Source organism: Podarcis melisellensis (genome assembly GCF_964234715.1).
Source record: "Podarcis melisellensis genome assembly, chromosome: 1".
NCBI classification, from domain to species: domain Eukaryota; kingdom Metazoa; phylum Chordata; class Lepidosauria; order Squamata; family Lacertidae; genus Podarcis; species Podarcis melisellensis.
This window is the reverse complement of record NC_138528.1, coordinates 131,722,930-131,732,116: the sequence shown is the minus strand read 5'-3', so window position 1 is coordinate 131,732,116 and position 9,187 is coordinate 131,722,930.

Here is a 9,187-nt window from a genome sequence, read left to right as displayed (position 1 = left end):
GAATGTAGGACACACTTAACTCTGATAAAGAAAAATTAAATAATCAAATAATCAAATTAATGCCAGGTTTCAGAACTAGAAATGTGATATTTTAAGTTTTGCATCTCTGGCTTTAAAGGCGAGGAGAAAGCAAGAGGAATATGATAAATACATAATTCTGACTTCTTCTTTTTTAATATTTATTAAAGATTTTCTTAATACAATAGAAAAAACAAACAAAATAACATATAATTTTACAGTAACCATATTTTCTTCACTTCTTTGGACTTCCTGACTTCTTGCTGGAAACCAACCAGCTTTCAGCCAAGCTTCCCGAAAGCTATCCAAGAATGGATGAGTCTACCTCGTCCCATCTTCCTCCACCCCCTCCCCTGCACACAGTGGGTAATCCCAAGCCTAGAAACCAATGGAAAACTAATGTGCAGATATTTTTATTTATGTGTTTATCAAAAGCAAATGTTCTGACTCAATGTGAATATTATCCCCTCCCAACTAGTGCACTGAGGCCCCTAGATCTCAAGAGCTTATTTCAACTTGGTTATGAAACTTGATTGCTCCTGAAGGAATCAGTTTGTATGGAAGAAATTTTAAGTCCCAGAATTTATTTTTATTTTTAAAAAGCCATGCCTGTTTTCTGATATGGACTCCCACACATCATAGTCTGCCTGGATCAATTGGAACATGTTTTACCAGAGTGAGCAGTGGGCATGAATACATTCACTTGAGCCTTCAGACTGTGAGCTGTGGGGCCACTTCTGCCTGGAATAATCCAACAAGACATTTACAATTGTATTCAGGCACCAAGCGCTTATGGGATTCAGACTTCCCTTTTGAGAAACAGCCTCCTGAAGGTATCGCTGTCACACTTGTGAAAAATAAGGTTTCAGTCTACAGATTAACTAATGTTGTGGCTCAGCCTGTCCATATGGCTTTTAGCTTAGTTGGGGGAAATGGATGCTGCTTTTTCATTTTGAACCACATATGATGGAGGATCCAGACTTCAAGCCAGGTTTTCGTTCACCTGGGACATTTTACAGCAGTTTTATTGGGTCACCTTTCAGAACTTCGTTTGAACCCATCATCCCCAAGAGCGAGTGGCTGATGACTAACTGGTGAGTAAGCCTTATAACCCTAACCCCACACCCATTCTAGTCTGTGTCATTCACAGACCAGACAGGAGAAAATGCTACTTCAGCAAAATAGTGAGACTAAAATAAATAGGAGGAACTGTGACCCCCTTTGGCCGCACACCCCAGTGTTCTCTCTTGCCTCCCCAAAGTCCTGGAACTCCCCTTAGAACACCCACCTCTCTGACTCATTGCAAATCCCTCCTCAAGGTTCTCAAAGGTGTCTCACTTTTCCTTAGGATGTCCCTATTTTCATCAGAGAAGTGTTAGAGGGCATGCCATATATAATCTGGGACAGGTAGCCATCGAAATCCACCTCCCCCAACTCCTGTATACTACATACTGGGTTCCAGAAAGTCTCTGAAACCCATTAAGGGACTGGGACCTGTAGCAAGTTTTGGTACTCTCAATAAAATGCAGCCAGCAAATTCTGCCAAAAAAAATTACGCAAATATAAACAATATATCCAAATGTGAAAACCCAGTATAAAAGATACACATTCCTGGAAAAGCTATGATTAGTCTCAGTCAATTTTATTGCACATAGCCAAAGGTTGCCGCAATGTACACAGAATTATTTGACAATTAAAAAAGCTATGATTAAGAAATCAGAATTCCTTATATGGGGGAGAGAGAGTCTGGGCACAACAGTTTCAGAAGGCTGGGTTTCCCCTGGGGAGAATCTATATAATCAAGCTTCCTTGCTGCCTTTTGGTAGAGTTCACATGAACCATTTACAGGAAACCCACTTCATCCCCTGCATGCGGAAATGGAAAAACAAATGGAAAAGTTCTGTCAGGGGCTGGTTTCCAGAAGATGACAATGATGAGATCATAGACTTGCTTGCACAGTTTCTCCTATGGTATTGTTACCCATGGAAAAGTGAAATCTCCCTGGAGTTCAGAACCCATGAGAGGGAGTTGAAAGAGGGGAGAGTTAGACATGCGAAGACTGAAGGAAAATAGGCCTGGTATTCATTATATCCTCAGCAAGAGTGCAGAGCAATATAAGAGCTTCCAGAGTGTGCAGTCCTCTGACATGAGCCTCAGACGCGTTTTCCTTAGAAAGTCAACTCTCCAATAGAGCTGGCTTCCCTTGATTCATGGTTTGCTGTCATTGGGCCAGAATTTGATAAAACAATAACTTTCAGGGCGCTTTAGGTCTCCTGAATCAGAACTTTGAAGTCCAGACAAGTTCTTTAACTGTTCCCCTGCCGTAGTAGATTCCAGCCAAAAAACATTGCTCAGGCTGGGGCAAATTCTTTCAGGTTTCAGAAACTACATCCGCTCTGACAGTGGCTAATATGAACCAGGAGTGGGCAAAATCATTCAGGCTGTTGTGTCTGGATATTTGAAAGAAGGAATCTGTTGGTCAAGAGCCCAGGCTTGTCATGTATAGACTTTGCCTAAAGTGGACCAGGAAGTATAATGTTAGTAACTATTAAAGAATGCTCAAAAGGCAGCAGAGCAGTGATTTGAGATGAATTAATCTGCAATGCAAAGAGTGTGATATTGTAAAACATTTGAAAAATGCAAGGAACAAAGGGCACAACTGAGGGATTCTTATCATAATAGGGTGGTTGTTTTTAGCGTCCACCGAATTGATATTAGAGAGCTACAAAAAAAAACAGCAACAGCAGTCCTTTAAAAAGATGTGCATTTTATGCTTTGAGCACAGAAATATGGATTGGAGTAGACTTGTGGAACATCCACTGATCATAGAAACCAAGGTGCAGGTTTCCGTTGCCATCTAGTGGTTAATGCAGAAGAGGAATCTGTCTCCATCTAGTTTTACACCCATCCACTGCTTGCAGATGTAGCTAGGTTTAAGCTTAGGCCTTTGGTGTGCACCCTCATCAATTTCTTGCCTGCTGACTGGTGATTTTCAGGGTCATGCCTGGGTTAAGGGCCACCTCAAGTTGCAAGTTGAAATCTCAATGGTAGTTTTTGAATGGTGCCACGGACCCCCTGGGTAGGTTGTACCCAATGTTGATGTACAGGACTCAATTCCACCCAAATTTGTGAGAACTGCTATGAGGTAGGCAAACCCCGCCCACCGATGGGCCCAATTTGCAGGCAAATTTCTTCCTGGCAGGCCCTGAATATGGCAACCAATTATACCCACATTTTAATAATGCAATATCCACAGCCCATGGTACCTAGTGGGTCGGCAGGTTGAACTGCCACCAACTGTGCCACTTGGTCAGAGTGTAGCCAACCTTTTAAACTGCTACAGCAAACCAGAGTGAAGCCTTGCTCCCTCTGATCCACTGTCAAAGCTCTGCCCACCTTGAAGACCATGACTGGCCAATTTATGTAACTGTGGTTTTGGTGGGCCATCCCAATGTTACCCACAGCTGGCCAGGGCCAAAGCCAATGGTCAGCTGCAAAGAAGGGAGGCATCGCTCACTCCCCGTCCCCAGAAGCCAGGCTGGGCCGCAACCATCACCCACTCTGAAAGGGTAAGCAACCATTTCCATTTCAGTTACTTGAGCTATCAGTGAGAATTCACATTTCTCCTTAAATGTGGAAATTTTGAAATAAGGTCAGTAGTACTATGCTATATAATTTAAGGAATGAATGCTACTTGAGAGTATACTATTCATAACATTTTACATTTATGTTTTAACTTTTGGAAACATTCCAAAATGTAATAAATATAAGCTTTGTGTTGTGCTTACATTTCTGTAACATGTTTATTTTGCAGTTTATAGAAATTAACATCAAAACAATAACATATTTAAATTTTACATTATCCTCTCTCATTTTTATCATCTCAAGAACCTTATGAGGTAGGCTAGGCTGAGAAATAGTGATTGGCCCAAGGTCATCCAGTGACCTCCCTGGCTGGATGGGGATTTCAACTGGGGTCTCATAGGTCCTTTTCTTGTCTAAATGCAGCTGCTTCCCAGACAGAGAGGCCCATGGACTGCAGTGTTTGGAAATCTAGTTGCACTGAGTCAGCTATACGTATGACGAACATTTGTATCTGGCAGCTCACTTCTATCCATCATGCTTGTAGAAAAGTGGGTTGGAAATAAAACAAATGTATTCAGCTGAGGAGAATCATCTGAGGTCTTATTAATATTGTTACAAAAGTCCGGTGCCTGCCCCTCTCTCTGCCGAGTGGTGGCAAGAGCCCATGGGGTCCCAGGCCCCATGGATACAGGATCTGTGCTCCTTTGGAGAACTGAAGACATGGCGGAGACTGTCGTGGCTTTAAGAAATATAGTTTATTCGGAATTTGATTGTTAAAGAAGGAGGTAAATGGAAAATGAAACCTTATGAGGAGGTTAAAGAATACGTTAATGATTGGTTGCATTATTATCAGGTTAATGAAATGTTTAAAAAAGAGGTAAAAGAGAAAGGTTATGTTGAAAAAGAATCGAAATTTCAAATAGAGATATTGAATAATGATTTTAAAATTTTATCTAAGATGTATAAATTGCTGCTAGAATAGTACACCAAAGATGAAGAAATTAAATTGGTTATGATTGATTGGGCTAGAGATTTTGGATATAATATACAGCTATGTGAATGGATAAAACTATGGAATGAAAGGTTAAAATTTACGGCCTGTACTGCATTAAAAGAAAATGTTATGAAAATGGTATATAGGTGGTATATTACACCAGTCAAGTTAGCAAGAATGTATAAAATGTGTAATTAATGTTGGAAATGTAAAGAAAAAGAAAGGACTTTTTATCATATGTGGTGGGAATGTAAGAAGGTGAAAGGCTTCTGGAAAATGACATATAATGAATTGAAAAAAATGTTGAAATATACATTCATTAAGAAACCAGAGGCATTTTTGTTAGGAATGGTAGGAAATGAAATAAACAGAAAAGACTATAAGCTTTTTTTATATGTAGTAACAGCGGCAAGGATACTTCTAGCCCAAAAATGGAAACAAGAAGAACTACCATCGATGGAAGAATGGAGAATGAAGTTAATGGAATATGCAGAACTTGATAAATTAACAGGAAGGATCCGAAACCTACGAGACCACAGGTTCACTGAAGACTGGAGTAAATTTGTAGACTATTTGAAAAGTATATGCGATGAACAAATAACGTTTGTGGGTTTGCAAGAGGCTCTGTGAAAAAAAATATTAGAAATACTGTAAAAAAGGGAATAAGAGGGAGGAGGTTTTTAATAAAAGGCAATATTAAATTAAGAAATGCAGAAGAAAGATTAAAACGGAGGATTTGCAGAAGTCCAAAAGAATGTATTTGTGAAAATTTTTGTTATGTGTTTTTATGATTTTGTATTGTAAAATGAATAAAAATATTTATAAAAAAAGAGAAATATAGTTTATTCACTTATTTACACCCTCAGTCTGCATGGAGGGAGTCCAGATGTCACTGCATGGTTATTTCAAGAGGCAACAAAACAAGCTGCTTGCAGCCAGCCTACCCAAGATGGATCTCAGCTCTTCCTTCTGTTTCTCCTTCCCAGCAATGCTTGCCCCAAAACTCCCCTTTCCTATCCCCTCAAACTTACATCCCATCACCTTAGTAACATCTCACTCCCCAGGCTAAATGATTCCTCTCCCCATGGCCCATCAAGGCCTTTTGTCATGTTAACAGGTTTGCTCTTCACTAAGCCAGCCAGGCTGGTTTGCATATGTCAGCCCAGGAATTCCCTGTCTGGCACAGCTCTACGGCTTGTACTTTAATCCATTTGTTGTTGTACTTTAATCCATTTGTTGTTGTTTAGTCGTTTAGTCTGGACCCCCTGGTCCAGAGCGCGCCAGGCACTCCTATCTTCCACTGCCTCCTGCAGTTTGGTCAAACTCATGTTGGTAGCTTCAAGAACTTTAATCCATACCCCAATCAAAATCTTGGGATTTATTAATTTCTAGGGTTTGGGGCTCCCTCCCCCCCAAAAAACCTATATCAATATAGTGTGAAAAGCAGCCCTTACAAGTTTAAAACTCATATTCCTATGGGAGGTGGGGAATTGGCTAAGTAACAGGACCTAAAGAATCGTGAAAGAATGTAGTCTGCATAGATGAGTGCCCTTGTCAGTCTAACCTATAGTATGCAGGTGTTATAAGAAAAAACTGCTCCTTTTCTCTTATGGGTTATCCAAGGGCCCATATAGAGATCTCTAATGGTAGGAAAAAATAACAGAGGCCAACCAGAGAAAACTGAGAAGCAAAGCAGCTAGTAAGCCTGATCTTTATTAAACTGTTGCAACAGGATCCTCACTGACCACACGCAGGCGGGAGGAGGAACCCAGAACAATGGTGTGCAAGCCCTTATATAGATTTCTGAAATTGCCCACCTTTTGTTCCAAGACCACCACATACATCACAGAAGGAGGTGGTCTACAACAGAAATCCTGTTTTGATTGCTTTACCTGCAATCTGCTTTACCTGCAATTCTTTACCTTTACCTGCAATTCTTATAACAGCAGCTTCACTCAGTAAATGCTACTAAGTTCTGTGAGACTTCCTGGCATTTACAAAGTGCTCAGCAAGGCTGAGAGGGGTGGTGTTCTAAACTAGAAGGGATCAGAGCTCAGCTGCTCAACTCTCCAGCCCCCCACAAAAAAACCCAGAATGCTGCCAACAGTTCTCTTGCACTCTGGCTCTCTGCACACTCCAAGCTCAGCACAGTTCAGCTATAATCAGCCACAAGATGGCCCCATGAGGAGATTCACTAAATTAACCCATGTGTCTCTTTTCCTTTAAATGCTATGCTACGAGATGCTTCTTATACTAACATGGCACAGACATAATGTGGCTGTGTAAATATGGCATGGGCAGACAAAACTTTTTGTCACAGCACCACAATTAGCTAAAAGCATAATTCTCTTGTCCGCAAAAAAGAAAAGAAAAGAAAAGAAAGCAGATCTGGGTCTCTGCTTGGCAGGTTTGGGGTGGGGGGGGCACCAAACTCTATCAATATATCGCCCAGCTCTATTTGCAGAAGGCAAAGATGAGAAGGAATCGCCAGAGAGAGGTTGCTCCTTTGACAAGTGAAGGCGCTCAGGACCAGCAAAGTGTCAGGGGATAAGTCTGAGCCACAAATGACTTACATGTAACCAAGTAAAAATTGCAATAATAAAACCGTTTGAACCTATTTAAAACAGGCTAAACAATACAATATCATGGGCGCTATCCCCAAATGCTGAGGAAGCAAAAAATGCCTTTGTCTGGCATCAAACAGATGACAAGATTGGCTCACCACACAACAGTCCTGTTGCCACTCTCAAGGGTGATGATCTTAGGCTCCAGGCAGGTTCATATGGGGGCAAGATATTTCAAAACTAGCAGCAGGGAGGGAGAACACATTTGCAGGGACTATTTATTTGACTGAGTAAAAACCTATTACTTCCCCACCAATCCTCTCCCTAACCTCACATTCCATAGAATCATAGAATTGTGGTGTTTGGCTTATAATAAAGAGAAAACCTAGTTGAGAATTAAGGTGGGAATTCAGTTATCAGCACCTTCAGATGTAAAGTGCCTCTTTCTCTCTCTGCTACATACTTCCTGAAAACATAGAGCAGGTTTAAAGAATGCACGGCAAAGGCGAGTGAATGGAGATGAAGGAACTCACAGCTAACAGCAACCTCCACATTCTGCATTCTAAAGTCTATGTTGCCACCCTGTGGAATTCAGAGGGGAAAAGATCCCTAGGAGAACCTTGTGGACAGCGGCAGAGAACTACAGCAGGAACAGGACTACCAATCAGTGGCCCTGACTAGGCCCTGCCCCCGTCGACTATCTCCTCTTGGTAGTGGGGGATAATGGGCTTCCAAGAAGCTTACTGGACTACAATATGGTGGCATCATCTTGAACCGTTCCCAATGCAAACACCCAGCTCCTTCTTGGTGCTACTCGCCTGCTGTTGCTACAACAATAATCTAAGGAAACGGCAAGGTTGAGCCTCAAGACTGGCATATTTTGAATAAATCTGTCCAAAATCTGCTACCCCTAAATTTTGCCCCAATACTCTGGCTATAGTGGCAAATAGCTTTTTCTGATTTCCTAAGCACTGTTTCCAGTAGTGGAGCCGCGGCAGCCTGTGAGAGTACATTTGAGTGGAGAACACAGGAGGCTGCCTGATGCTGAGACATGCCATTGCTCCATCTATCTCAGTATCGTCTACACTGACTGGCAGCAGCTGTGCAGGATTTCAGACCAGGACCCTCCCAGCTCTAACTGGAAATGCCAGGGGTTGAATCTGCAACCATGACACCAAAGTGATCACACCCCACGTACAGCACATTGCAGTAGTCCAAGCAGGAGATAACCAGAGCATGGACCACTCTGGCGAGACGGTCTGTGGGCAGGGAGGGTCTCAGCCGGCATAACAGGTGGAGCTTGTAGAATGGACAACTGTGAGTCCAAAAGGACCCCAAGGCTAGGGTTGCCACAAAAGTTGTTGAGTTTTTAGTTTTGCCCAAAGTTGTTGAGCAAAAGAAAATTGCCATTTTTGAGCTTTTTTAAAAGGAAAATCGGCAAAACCAACGCTGCCAAGATGGGTTGTCATATGTCCGGATTTGCCCATTTCTGCCCTGCTTCTGACTGCAGTATTCTGGAAATGTCCAGGAAATTCCTTATGTATGGCAACCCTACCCAAGGCTTCAGGGGCACAGTCCCTGAAGGGGACCAGGGATTTCCCCCCCCCCCACCTGCCTGCCCCCTGCCCCCCCAAAACAGTACTTCTGTCATGTCAGGATTCAACCTCAATCCGCTAGCTGCCATTATCAGATCCCACAGCCCAGAACCTACCAGCGTTATTGTTAGATATGATTGAGAAAAGAATGAGATGGCAACTGGAGCATAAATGTTGATATTAGATGCACAACATTAGGTGCACAACAACAGCTAATCATGGGAAGATTCAAAAGGTCCCCTTCTGTGGACAGAGTAAGTCTTCCTGGCAGAGTAAGTTCCTTCGGTCAGCAAAGGGAAACCTTTGGTCCAGCCCTAATCACTGCAACCTGGGGGTGGGGAATTTGTGCTTCTCCCAGATGCCGTTGTGAGTTGGAGTTCAACAACTTCAGTCGGCCGGCTGATAGCCAGGGATGATGGGAGCTGGAGTCC